This window comes from Triticum aestivum, chromosome 6B (assembly GCF_018294505.1).
Source record: "Triticum aestivum cultivar Chinese Spring chromosome 6B, IWGSC CS RefSeq v2.1, whole genome shotgun sequence".
In the NCBI taxonomy this organism is placed as follows: Eukaryota; Viridiplantae; Streptophyta; class Magnoliopsida; order Poales; family Poaceae; genus Triticum; species Triticum aestivum.
This window is the reverse complement of record NC_057810.1, coordinates 616525496-616539962: the sequence shown is the minus strand read 5'-3', so window position 1 is coordinate 616539962 and position 14467 is coordinate 616525496.

Below are 14467 nucleotides of genomic sequence, written 5' to 3'. Positions count from 1 at the left end.
TTAGGTTCAACACTAATCCCGAAAGTATAGGGAGTGTGCAATGATGATCATATCAATCTTGAAACTACTTTCAACACACATCGTCACTTCACCCTTAACTAGTTTCTGTTTATTCTGCAACTCCTGTTTCAAGTTACTACTCTTAGCAACTGAACTAGTACCAAATACCGAGGGGTTGCTATAAACACTAGTAAAGTACACATCAATAACATGTATATCAAATATACCTTTGTTCACTTTACCATCCTTCTTATCCGCCAAATACTTGGGGTAGTTCTGCTTGCAGTGACCAGTCCCTTTGCAGTAGAAGCACTTAGTCTTGGGCTTCTTCACTTGAGCAGCAACTTGCTTGCCGTTCTTCTTGAAGTTCCCTTCTATCCCTTTGCCCTTTTCTTGAAACTAGTGGTCTTGTTAACCATAAACACTTGATGTTCTTTCTTGATTTCTACCTTCATCGATTTCATCATCATGAAAAACTCGGGAATCATTTTCATCATCCCTTGCATACTATAGTTCATCACGAAGTTCTACTAACTTGGTGATGGTGACTAGAGAATTCTGTCAATCACTATCTTATCTGGAAGATTAACTCCCACTTGATTCAAGCGATTGTAGTACCCAGACAATCTGAGTACATGCTCACTAGTTGAGCGATTCTCCTCCATCTTTTAGCTATAGAACTTGTTGGAGACTTCATATCTCTCAACTCGGGTATTTGCTTGAAATATTAACTTCAACTTCCTGGAACATCTTTGAAGTCCCGATTCTAAGCCATAAAGCATGGTGCACAAAACTATCAAGTAGTCATCATATTGAGCTAGCCAAACGTTCATAACGTCTGCATCTGCTCCTGCAATAGGTCTGTCACCTAGCGGTGCATTAAGGACATAATTCTTCTGCGCAGCAATGAGGATAAACCTCATATCGCGGATCCAATCCGCATCATTGCTACTAACATTTTTTCAACACAATTTTCTCTAGGAACATATCAAAATAAACGTATGAAAGCAACAACGCAAGCTATTGATCTGACAACATAATTTGCAAAATACTACCAGGACTAAGTTCATGATAAATTTAAGTTTAATTAATCATATTACTTAAGAACTCCCACTTAGACAGACATCTCTCTAGTCATCTAAGTGATCACGTGATCCAAATCAACTAAACCATAACCGATCATCACGTGAGATGGAGTAGTTTTCAATGGTGAACATCACTATGTTGATCATATCTACTATATGATTCACGCTCGACCTTTCGGTCTCCGTGCTCCGAGGCCATATCTGCATATGCTAGGCTCGTCAAGTTTAACCTGAGTATTCCACGTGTGCAAAACTGGCTTGCACCCGTTGTAGATGGACGTAGAGCTTATCACACCCGATCATCACGTGGTGTCTGGGCACGACGAACTTTGGCAACGGTGCATACTTAGGGAGAGCACTTCTTGATAATTAGTGAGAGATCATCTTAAAATGCTACCGTCAATCAAAGCAAGAATAAGATGTATAATAGATAAACATCATATGCAATCAAAATATGTGACATGATATGGCCATGATCATCTTGCGCCTTTGATCTCCATCTCCAAAGTACTGTCATGATCTCTATCGTCACCGGCACGACACCATGATCTTCATCATCTTGATCTATATCAATGTGTCATCACATGGTTGTCTCACCAACTATTGCTCTTGCAACTATTGTTATCGTATAGCGATAAAGTAAAGCAATTATTTGGCACTTGCATCTTATGCAACAAAGAGACATCCATAGGGCTTCTGCCAGTTGCCGATAACTTCAACAAAACATGATCATCTTATACAACAACTTATATCTTATCACGTCTTGACCATATCACATCACAACATGCCCTGCAAAAACAAGTTAGACGTCCTCTACTTTGTTGTTGCAAGTTTTACGTGGCTGCTACGGGCTTAAGCAAGAACCAATCTCACCTACGCATCAAAACCACAACGATAGTTTGTCAAGTTGGTGTTGTTTTAACCTTTGCAAGGACCGGGCGTAGCCACACTCGGTTCAACTAAAGTTGGAGAAACTGACACCCACTAGTCACCTGTGTGCAAAGCACGGCGGTAAAACCAGTCTCGCGTAAGCGTACGCGTAATGTCAGTCCGGGCCGCTTCATCCAACAATACCGCTGAACCAAAGTATGACATGCTGGTAAGCAGTATGACTTATATCGCCCACAACTCACTTGTGTTCTACTCGTGCATATAACATCAAACCATAAAACCTAGGCTCGGATGCCACTGTTGGGAAACGTAGTAATTTCAAAAAAATTCCTACGCACACGCAAGATCATGGTGATGATATAGCAACGAGAGGGGAGAGTGTTGTCTACATACCCTCGTAGACCGAAGCGGAAGCATTGACGCAACGTAGAGGAAGTAGTCGTATGTCCTCCCGGTCCAACCGATCCAAGCACCGTTACTCCGGCACCTCCGAGTTCTTGACACACGTACAGCTCGATGACGCACCCCGAACTCCGATCCAGCAGAGGCATGGGGAGGAGTTTCGTCAGCACGACGGCATGGTGACGATCTTGATGTTCTCCTGTCGCAGGGCTTCGCCTAAGCACCGCTACAATATGACCGAGGTGTAATATCGTGGAGGGGGGCACCGCACACGGCTAAGGAACGATCTCAATGATCAACTTGTGTGACCATGGGGTGCCCCCTACCCCCGTATATAAAGGAGTGGAGGAGGGGAGGGCCGACCCTCTATTATGGCGCGCCCTAGGGGAGTCCTACTCCCACCGGGAGTAGGATTCCCCCTTTCTAGTCCAACTAGGAGTCCTTCCATGTATTAGGAGTAGGAGACAAGGAAGGGGAAGAGAGAAGGGAAGGAAGGAGGGGGTGCGGCCCCTCCCCCTAGTCCAATTCGGACTAGGCCATGGGGGGACGCGGCCTGCCCTAGGCAGCCCCTCTCTCTTTCCCGCAGGGCCCAATAAGGCCCAATACTTCTCCCCGGCGAATTCCCGTAACTCTCCGGTACTCCGAAAAATACCCGAATCACTCGGAACCTTTCCGAACTCCGAATATAGTCGTCCAATATATCGATCTTTACGTCTCGACCATTTAGAGACTCCTCGTCATGTCTCCGATCTCATCCGGGACTCCGAACTCCTTCGGTACATCAAAACTCATAAACTCATAATATAACTGTCATCGAAACCTTAAGCGTGCGGACCCTACGGTTCGAGAACAATGTAGACATGACCGAGACACGTCTCCGGCCAATAACCAATAGCGGGACCTGGATGCCCATATTGGTTCCTACATATTCTACGAAGATCTTTATCGGTCAGACCGCATAACAACATACGTTGTTCCCTTTGTCATCGGTATGTTACTTGCCCGAGATTCGATCGTCGGTATCCAATACCTAGTTCAATCTCGTTACCGGCAAGTCTCTTTACTCGTTCCGTAATACATCATCTTGCAACTAACTCATTAGTTACAATGCTTGCAAGGCTTAAGTGATGTGCATTACCGAGAGGGCCCAGAGATACCTCTCCGACATTCGGAGTGACAAATCCTAATCTCGAAATACGCCAACCCAACAAGTACCTTTGGAGACACCTGTAGAGCACCTTTATAATCACCCAGTTACGTTGTGACGTTTGGTAGCACACAAAGTGTTCCTCCGGTAAACGGGAGTTGCATAATCTCATAGTCATAGGAACATGTATAAGTCATGAAGAAAGCAATAGCAACATACTAAACGATTGGGTGCTAAGATAACGGAATGGGTCATGTCAATCAGATCATTCAACTAATGATGTGATCCCGTTAATCAAATAACAACTCTTTGTCCATGGTTAGGAAACATAATCATCTTTGATTAACAAGCTAGTCAAGTAGAGGCATACTAGTGACACTCTGTTTGTCTATATATTCACACATGTATTATGTTTCCGGTTAATACAATTCTAGCATGAATAATAAACATTTATCATGATATAAGGAAATAAATAATAACTTTATTATTGCCTCTAGGGTATATTTCCTTTAGTCTCTCACTTGCACTAGAGTCAATAATCTAGATCACATCACCATGTGATTAACTCGATAGTTCACATCATCATGTGATTAACACCCATAGTTCACATCGCCATGTGACCAACACCCAAAGGGTTTACTAGAATCAGTAATCTAGTTCACATTGCTATGTGATTAACACCCAAAGAGTACTAAGGTGTGATCATGTTTTTCTTGTGAGAGAATCTTAGTCAACGGGTCTTTCACATTCAGATTCGTTATGTATTTTGCAATTTTCTATGTCTACAATGCTCTGCACAAAGCTACTCTAGCTAATTGCTCCCACTTTCAATATGTCTAGATCGAGACTTAGAGTCATCCAGATCGGTGTCAGAACTTGCATCGACGTAACCCTTTACGACGAACCTTTTGACACTTCCATAATCGAGAAACATATCCTTATTCCACTAAGGATAATTTTGACCGCTGTCTAGTGATCTACTCCTAGATCACTACTGTACTCCCTTGTCAAACTCAGTGGTGGGGTATACAATAGATCCGGTATACAGCATGGCATACTTTATAGAACCTATGGCCAAGGCATAGGGAATTACTTTCATTCTCTTTCTATCTTCTGCCGTGGTCGGGTTTTGAGTCTTACTCAATTTCACACCTTGTAACACAGGCAAGAACTCTTTCTTTGACTGTTCCATTTTGAACTACTTCAAAATCTTGTCAAGGTATGTACTCATTGAAAAACTTATCAAGCGTCTTGATCTATCTCTATAGATCTTGATGCTCAATATGTAAATTGCTTTACTGAGGTATTTATTTTAGAGCACTCCTTTCAAACACTCCTCTATGCTTTGCAGAATAATTCTACATTATTTCTGATCAACAATATGTCATTCACATATACTTATCAGAAAATATTGTAGTGCTCCCGCTCACTTTCTTGTAAATACAGGCTTCACCGCAAGTCTGTATAAAACTATATGCTTTGATCAACTTATCAAAGCGTATATTCCAACTCCGAGATGCTTGCACCAGTCCATAGATGGATCGCTGAAGCTTGCACATTTTGTTAACACCTTTAGGATCGACAAAACCTCTTGGTTGCATCACATACAACTCTTCTTTAATAACTCCATTAAGGAATGCGGTTTTTGTTTATCCATTTTCCAGATTTCATAAAATGCGGCAATTGCTAACATGATTCGGACAGACTTAAGCATAGATACGAGTGAGAAACTCTCATCGTAGTCAACACTTTGAACTTGTCGAAAACCTTTTGCGACAATTCTAGCATTGTAGATAGTAACAATACTATCAGCATTTGTCTTCCTCTTAAAAATCCATTTAATTAACATGGCTTGCTGATCATCGAGCAAGTCAATCAAAGTCCATACTTTGTTCTCATACATGGATCATATCTCAGATTTTATGGCCTCAAGCCATTTCGCGGAATCTGGGCTCATCATCGCTTCCTCATAGTTCGTAGGTTCATCATGGTCTAGTAACATGACTTCCAGAATAGGATTACCGTACCACTCTGGTGCGGATCTTACTCGGGTTGATCTATGAAGTTTAGTAACAACTTGATGTGAAGTTTCATGATCATTATCATTAACTTCCTCACTAAATGGTGTAGGTGTCACAGGAACCGATTTCTGTGATGAACTACTTTCCAATAAGGGAGCTGGTAATGTTACCTCATCAAGTTCTACTTTCCTCCCACTCACTTCTTTCGAGAGAAACTCCTTCTCTAGAAAGGATCCATTTTTAGCAACGAATGTCTTGCCTTCGGATCCATGATAGAAGGTGTACCCAACAGTCTCCTTTGGGTATTCTATGAAGACGCACTTCTCCGATTTGGGTTTGAGCTTATCAGGATGAAACTTTTTCACATAAGCATCGCAGCCCCAAACTTTAAGAAACGACAACTTTGGTTTCTTGCTAAACCACAGTTCATATAGTGTCGTCTCAACGGATTTAGATGGTGCCCTATTTAACGTGAATGCAGTTGTCTCTAATGCATGACCCAAAATGATATTGGCAAATCGGTAAGAAACATCATAGATTGTACTATATCCAATAAAGTACAATAAAGTACGGTTATGACGTTCGGACACACCATTATGATGTGGTGTTCCAGGTGGCATGAATTTGTGAAACTATTCCACATTGTTTTAATTGAAGACCAAACTCGTAACTCAAATATTTGTCTCCGCGATCAGATCGTAGAAACTTTATTTTTCTTGTTACGATGATTTTTCCACTTCACTCTAAAATTCTTTGAACCTTTCAACTATTTCAGACTTATGTTTCATCAAGTAGATATCCCCATATCTGCTCAAATCATCTGTGAAGGTCAGAAAATAATGATACCCGCCGCGAGCCTTAACACTCATTGGATCGCATACATCAATATGTATTATTTCCAATAAGTCAGTTGCTCGCTCCACTCATAATCAAGTGATTCATAATCAAGTGATTCCAAAATCCCATCCGCATGGAGTTTCTTCATGCGCTTTACACCGCCGCCCGTGGCCCGAGGCAGGGCCGACCGCCGCCGCCGTCAAAGCCAATGCCGTCGCTTCGAGATCGGCCGCACCTCCACGCATCTTGGGGCCCCGCCACCTCTGAGATGCGGGAGGGAGGAAGAGCCCCCGCCACCGCCGTTAGCCTCCGGGCGCAAGCCGACGGTGTCCTCCGGCGGCAGCGGGAGGAGGGGAGGAAGATGGGATAGGCCCGGTGGCGGCACAAACGGCTACTGTTGATGTTGTCACTTGCGTAATGGAGGATCTTTCTGGTGGGTTTACATCTGGTGTTGATCAAATTAACCGACCACGAGTTGTTCCGTTGCGTAGGGTGGGGTCTTCTTGTCGCCCCACTCCTTTGGGTGAGTTTGTCTTTGGATCGATCATCTACTGTATTTTTTGGTATGTTGTTCTGTTTACTGATTTGGTTTTGTTGCCATATTTAGTGTTGGCTACACCCATTATGGAGCGTGCGGACGTTTTACGTAACCGACAGAAACGGAGATTGATAAGGGCATATCGGTCAGGGAGGAAAAAAGGTATGGTTTTATTTTATTTTATTTCTTTTATGGTTGGTTGTCCATGTGGTTTCTATGCTTCTATTATTGTTATCACCAATCTATTGGTTGATGCTATTTAATATGTAGTGCGTGGAATGGAGCCTCTTATTCCAGAAGATTATATTCTTTTGCTTAAAGGTATGGTTGTATGTGATTAGCAATTTGTTGATAGTTTTTTAACTCATTTCCTTTTTGTTGTCTATTATTTTTAAATTGTATAACAGTGTGCTGCAGAAACATGTAGAGGACGTTCATACTACGGCGGACCGGATTTTAGCTGCCATAGATGTGGACCTTTTTACTGGTTCCGCGAAGGATCTACCCATCATGTAGGTGCAAATGCTCGGCAGCCTGTTTATAAAGGGTGTTGCCGTGCTGGCAAAGTTTCCCTACCTAAGTTTGATGATTGGCTGTCTCCATTGGATAGCTTAATGCGATTTAACGGAGATGCAGTTTCCAGTCAGTTCATGCGATTGATCAGGCAATATAATTCTATGTTCTATTTTACATCATTGGGTGCTCATATTGATCATAGTATCAATACCGGTTGTGCTCCCTACGTGTTCAAGATGAATGGAGTGATATACCATCGTATTGGTTCACTTTTACCACCTGAGGATACTACTCCAAAATTTGCGCAGTTATATATGGTGGATTCTGTTGATGAGGTCAGGAGTAGAATTAATGTATTTGACAGAGAAGAAAGTGGTTCTCTTGATCCCGATCCCGAGATTGTTTCAGCTCTGATTCAAATGCTGAATACACATCATCGTTTGGTCCATAAATTTAGAATTGCTCGGCAAAATTTGTGCACTCCTGGTATTTCAAATTTGTCTATACGTTTTTTGGGGGATGGTGGAGGTCCTCATGGTACACGTTTTTCTGGTCCCACAGTATCAAAGGTTGCTGCGATTATAGTGGGTGATCTGACTCCAGAGTGTAGAAAATTTGATGTTGTCGCCGAGACACATTCTGGATTCCTGAAGCATATATCTGCTCTTAATTGTAATCTCATGGCTCTCCAGTATCCTATTCTCTTTCCATACGGTGATAAGAGTTATCATTTGGGGATTAAATATGTTGATGTCAGCAGTCAAGCTACTGCGACCGGTACAACTGCGCCATTTAGTGAACTGTTGGATGATGTTGGTGATGATGCTAATCCTCGTGGGCAAGTTTCTATGTTGGGATACTAAAGTTATTATTGCCATTATCGTGAAGGTGAGGTGAACCCGTATACAAGTTGTGGTTGTCTAAGCCAACAGGTGGTTGTCAATGCATATTCGTGTGTTGAATCTGATCGTTTGGAGTATCATTTTTGGAAACAAGATAAACTCTGTTCGGAGACTTATTAGGGCATATCTGATGCGATGGGCCAAGGTAATTCTACTGGAAAGAATGTTGGTGTCCAGTTTATATTGCATGGCAGTTTTATAGGTGGTCGGCGCTACATGTTATTGAATTACCATGATGGAATGGCCATATGTCGTGAGTATGGTGCTCCTGATTTATTTGTTACATTTACGTGCAATCCTAAGTGGCAAGAGATTACTGATGCTCTTGCTTCTGAGCCTGGACAAAGTGCTGCTGATCGACCGGACATTACTACACAGGTGTTTAGTATGAAGTAAGATGAATTTTTAGATGGGGTGAAAGATGGTTCTTTCTTTGGTCCTATTCAAGCATGTGCGTTTTGGTGACTTATGCTTATCATAAATTAATGTTTTTTAATGCAGTTGGTCTTAGTTTGCTATATATTTTCCATCCAGATTTGTATGTTGTGGAGTTTCAGAAGAGAGGACTTCCACATACACACACATTGGTGTGGTTGAAGGCTGACACTAAAGATCCTTCACCTTCATTTATAGACAGCTTTATTTGTGCAGAGTTACCAGATCCTTTGGTTGATCCTTTGGGTTATGCTCTTGTGGATGAATTCATGGTACATGGGCCATGTGGGGTGTACAATGATAAGTGTCCTTGCATGAAGAACAATTGTTGTTCCAAGCGATTCCCTAAGGCATTCAATGATGAGACAATGGTCGATCACATTGGATATCTAGTCCAGCCGCCTTCTTCCTGTTTTACAAGCTTCTTCTATTCGGTTTTGGGCAGTTTGTGGAAGCTTCCGGTCAGTTTTTTTTCCTTTTTCTTTTTCCTGTTTCACTGTTTTTCCCTTCAGATTCTTATTTTCTGTTTGGATTTTTCTTTTTCTGTTTTCTGTTTTATCTTCGTTTTTTATTTTGATTAATTTATTTCCTCATTATTTTATTTCTTCTTTTTCTTTATAAAATTGATCAAAACAATATCTGCAATTTAGTGAATTTTTTAACATGTCATGAATTATTTAAAAAATAATGTGAACAACTTTTACATTCCCATAAACATATTTTAACTGTTGTGAATAATTTTTAAAATTGATAGCCATTTTTTATATGTTATGCATATTTAATAAAAGTAGCTCGAACAAATTTTTGATATATTTTAAATATTATTTTAATTTATTGTATAAGTGTTGTGAAATATATTTCAAAAGGCTAGATTTTTTTTCATATATGTCAAGATTATTTTTGAGAATTGTGGCATTTTTTGAAATGTCAAATAATTTTTAATGTTTTTAGCATTTTTTCAAGAAACAATAAACTTTTTCGAAAAAATGATTTTATTTTAAAAAACACAAAAAAGTGAAAAGTTCAAATTTTTTGAAAAAGCAAACAAGTTTTGAAAAGACGGATATTTTTTAGAGATTATGTATTTAGGCAGAAAAAGAAAAAGGAAACGAAAACCACAGAAAACTCAGTAAAAAGAAACCAATAGAAAAAGGGAAACCGACCAGGAACCTTTTAGAAGGTTCAAAAACCGGTAGAATACCGTTCTAGAAAACCCTACCCTACCCTGCTAAATTGTCTGGCCCACTCGGTCCCCACCTCGCTCATTCGTCTGCGAAGAAGGGTCGGCTACCTTTTTTAGGGGTGTCACTATTTTATTCAAGTGAAACAAAAGTCTGGATACAGGTAAACTCTGGGGGATTTAACAGTCACACATGGTGCCCCAAGTCTAGTGACAAGCTAGCTTTTAGCTAAATTATGTGCATCAAGGTTGGTTTGTCTTCCTTTGTGCTCCACTTCTGCCTCTTCATATTCCTTCATTTTCTACTTATTGTCGTTGATTACCATAGAACTCGGCCCCCTGTAATCTGCTTTCAAATGATTGATCGTTGCAACACAGTCACTTGTGATATTTAGTTTCTTGACGTACAAATCATCAACTAGAGTAAAGGCCTCTTTAAGCGCCATTGCCTCGAGAGTTTCCGGTTGAATCATTGCTTCAACGAAGTTCAGAATCATCGTGGCAAAAAGATAAAGTTTCTATGATCAGATCGTGGAGGAGAATATCAAAGTCATGAGTTTAGCAAATAAGTGATCGTGGAATTGTTTCACAAGTTACTCCTCCCGGAACTCCGCAAAGAAATGGAGTATCTAAGAGGCATAACCGAACCTTGTTAGACATGAAGGGCAATGATGTCACTTACCAATCTGTGTGTATCATTTTGGATATGCACTTGAAACATCAACATATACACTAAATAGCGCACCGTCAAAGTCTGTTGAGTCGACACCAAATGAGTTATGGAATGGGAAGAGACCCAATTTTAGGCGTTTACAACCAAATAAGCTCGATCTGAAAGAAGACAAATGTTACTTTGTTGGTTATGCCAAAGAAACAATTGGGTATTCCTTCTACCAAAAGTCCAATGACAAAGTGTTTGTTGCAAAGAATGGACTATGTGCCAGCCTTAGAGCAGCCAACTTGGGCTGCCAAGCTCAAGAGGAAGGTCAGGAAGCTTTTCTGCCTTCTGACTGATGTGCGGCACAAGATGTACGTGGCTCACGTGAAGGAGAAGCAAGCTTGCCAGCGTCATATCATAATTATGAGGAAGTTGAACATTGATGTTGAGAGTGGTTCTGAGAAGAAGATTACTTCTGAGGAGAGGTGGATCTCGAGCAACAGTCGCTGGATAGACTCAGATGATTCCGACACGGCCACCTCTGCACCTCCACCTACTGATGATGAGGAGATCGTCGAGGAGTCTGAGGGGCATGATGATGACAAGGAGGAGACCGATGAGTCCATGGATGGGAAGTAGAGCTACCACCTCGAGTCGTTTAGTCACTCTTTGCCCTTTTGGCGTCTCGATGCCAAAGGGTGGGGAGAGTTTAGGACCGGGTAATTTGCAGGGTTTGTCGAGTCACAAGCTTGTTATTCAATGCTTCGCTTTTATGCTTGTGAACTATTTATCTTATTTGCTTTGGTTTGAGACCTTGAGACTATGCTTGAGTATGGTGTGAGACATACACCACCCTATCTACATTATCATGTCTTCCTATCTGTGTATGTGGAACTATGCTTATTATTTTGCCCTTTATCTTCATGCTCACAAGCTCATGCTTGCAACCATGCTTAGTGTCTATATTCCATTTGTTGCAAGTATTGCCTTCTTGTCTATAAAATATAGGGGGGAGTGTTGATTCTAGTGTGTGCGCTTTGCATTTCAAAAGCATACCTAAATAGTCACACATCTAGGGGGGCCCCGCCTATATTTTGTAGATTGTTGTTGTGTTATATTCCTTGTTGTCCTTTGCGCAAATCGGGTGTTGTCATCAATCCATCAAAAGGGGGGAGATTGGTAGGGCATATTTTCTCTCTAATGGTTTTGCTTGGGAAAATTAGCAGCACCTAGGTGGTAGTACCGCTTAGGCCCGCGGTAGTACCACTCCAGTAGTACTTTCGCGGGCTAGTGCAGCGCTCGTATTACCACATGTTTTCAGGCTTCTATGTCTCTAGTTTATTAGCCAAAGTTGGGAGCTAGTAGCACGGTAGCACCGCTCACGCAGTACTTCTGCGCTAGTACTACTCCACTTCAGCTGATTCTCTGTAGCATGTGATATTTTGTGGTAGTACCAGTCGCACGGTACTTCTGTTTCTTTCTACCGCAACCACTACCGCTTGTTTTCATGCTTCTATTGCCTATGTTTCCATTAACAGTAGTTGAGCTAAAGTTATACGGTAATACAACTTGAGGAAGTACTTCTGCTCTGGATCCCCATCACAACCGTTCTTCTTTTGAGCTAAGTAATCTGATGCAGTAGTACCGCTCGGATGGACTATAGTACTGCTCCGGCGGCACTACCGCTCCAATACTGAAAGCACATTTGCCCCCTTGGTGGTTTTTGTAATTCATGTCAACATACATTTTTTTGGACTAACATTTTCATCTAGTATATTTCAAGAAAGTTCAACATTGACATGGCAAGGATATATATGTGATTGTGGACCTCTCAAGCTACAGAAGACAAGCATTGGCAAAAGCTTCGAGACTATTCATTTTTGGTTAAGTGATCCAGGATCACATTGAGTCTATAGAAAAGCCAATACTATTAAAAGGGATGACGTTTTGATCATGACTCAATTGCTCAAAATGCTTAAAGATATTGCTCCAAAAAAACCAACCAATTCCCCGCATCCCAATATGTCAAAACCCTAAAATCAAACTTGGTCCCATTGAAACACCCTCATTCGGACCCATCGAGTTGCTCAAGACAGTGCCACTAGCTAAACCCTAGAAACTCGGTACAACCGAGATGGCATTCGGTCCCATCGAAGTGCAGTGACCAAGTTTCTGTATCCAGTCAAACTCATTTCATAATTACCGAGATGAACCGATTGGAACTACCAAGACGAGGTTGTGCTTAGGGGAAGCCACCGAGTGGATTCCCCCTCCGACAGAGTACTAGAAAAGGCCTCCAGAAGGGATCGCGGAAGAACAAAGGCTTGCGATGGCAGAAGAATTGTTTTGGGACCTCCTTTGGGGGTTTCTGAATATTTGGAAATTTATATGCCAGAAATTAGGGTAAACAAAGCAGCAGGGGGGCCCACAAGGTGGCAGGGCGTGCCCCCCTGCCTTGTCGCCGGCTCGTCTGTCGTCTGGACCCCCCCTGAAGTTTCTAGGGTCTCTTTTGGTCCAGAAATAATCGTCAAATAGTTTCATCGTGTTCGGCCTATGTTTAGTATGGATTTCTGTAAAACCAAACACAAATATAAAACATCAACTAGCACTAGGCACTGTGTTAATAGGTTAGTTACCAAAAATGATAAAATGGTGTATAAAGCATAAAAGATTGGTAATATAATAGCATGAAACAATAAAAAAGCATAGATACGTTGGAGATGTATCAACCTCCACCGGGTATGCGACCAGCATGCCCACCACCACGCCCGACGCGGGCTTTCCGCCTCTTGAGCTGTTTCGCCTTTGCGGCCTATGCTTTGACGCAACAATTTTGCCTGGTCATCGAGTTGATATTCCGGGTGAGTGTGATCTCGGGTCCACCACCACCTCGCCTGCGGGAGGGTATCCTCCGGCTTCATGTGTCAGTGGCGGGAGGGATGAAGAGAGTGGAAGAAATTGATTGGGATTGGGTGGAGAGCGGTTGAATGGAAGAAGAAAATGGGGGATTTTGCCGCGGAAACATGGCCAACTACAAAAAGTGTTGGCTCTGCCTTGTTTTGAGTGGGCCTGGGATGTCGGAGTATGACAGGCTCGTGTCCGGACTCCCGCAAAGCCCTCCCAGATTTAGTTTAGGCTTACAAAAAAATATGGTCTGGACTGCAAAGTGGACCGTTAAGGGTCGACGTTGGATGACTTCTGGGATACGGACAGTCGAGTGCGGAGGTAAGGACGGTCTATCGGTGTTGGAGATTCCCTAATACTCCCTCTCTTTGGTTTTATAGGGCTCAATTTTCAAAAATATCATCAACCGAGTAAATAATGAGTGGCGGAATGTTTTTCGTAGTTTGTGAAAGTACTCAATTAACACGCCCGTTTTTCTTAAAAAAATTGTGATTATCAATGCATTAATTGAATGATGCATGTGTGGCCAATAAATGACAAAGGATTTTACATGCATTGGTGATTTTTCTTTTAGTCCTTTCATTCAGTGATTTAATGCATCTCTAAATCTAAACATGTGATGAGAAATATTAAAAAGAGTGAATTCCACTTTTTACCCTAGTTGTACATTTGTGACACTAATTACCCCATCGAGTGGAAATTTGTCTAGAATATTCCTTTTGGAAGATTTGGACCCTCATTTTCTCATGCGTGTCCATCAGGCAAGGTGTGAGGTGACACAAGCAATGAAACAATTGGACAAGTAAGTCTCGACATGATCGTCAATGATGCTCTCCGATTTTTACTGATTTTCTTATGAATGATTGACGCAACATGCCAATCCTATCTAACATAGACAAGAAAAATGCAAAATTGGGGTAAACCATGTTAAAAGTCTCCAAAATCTTATAT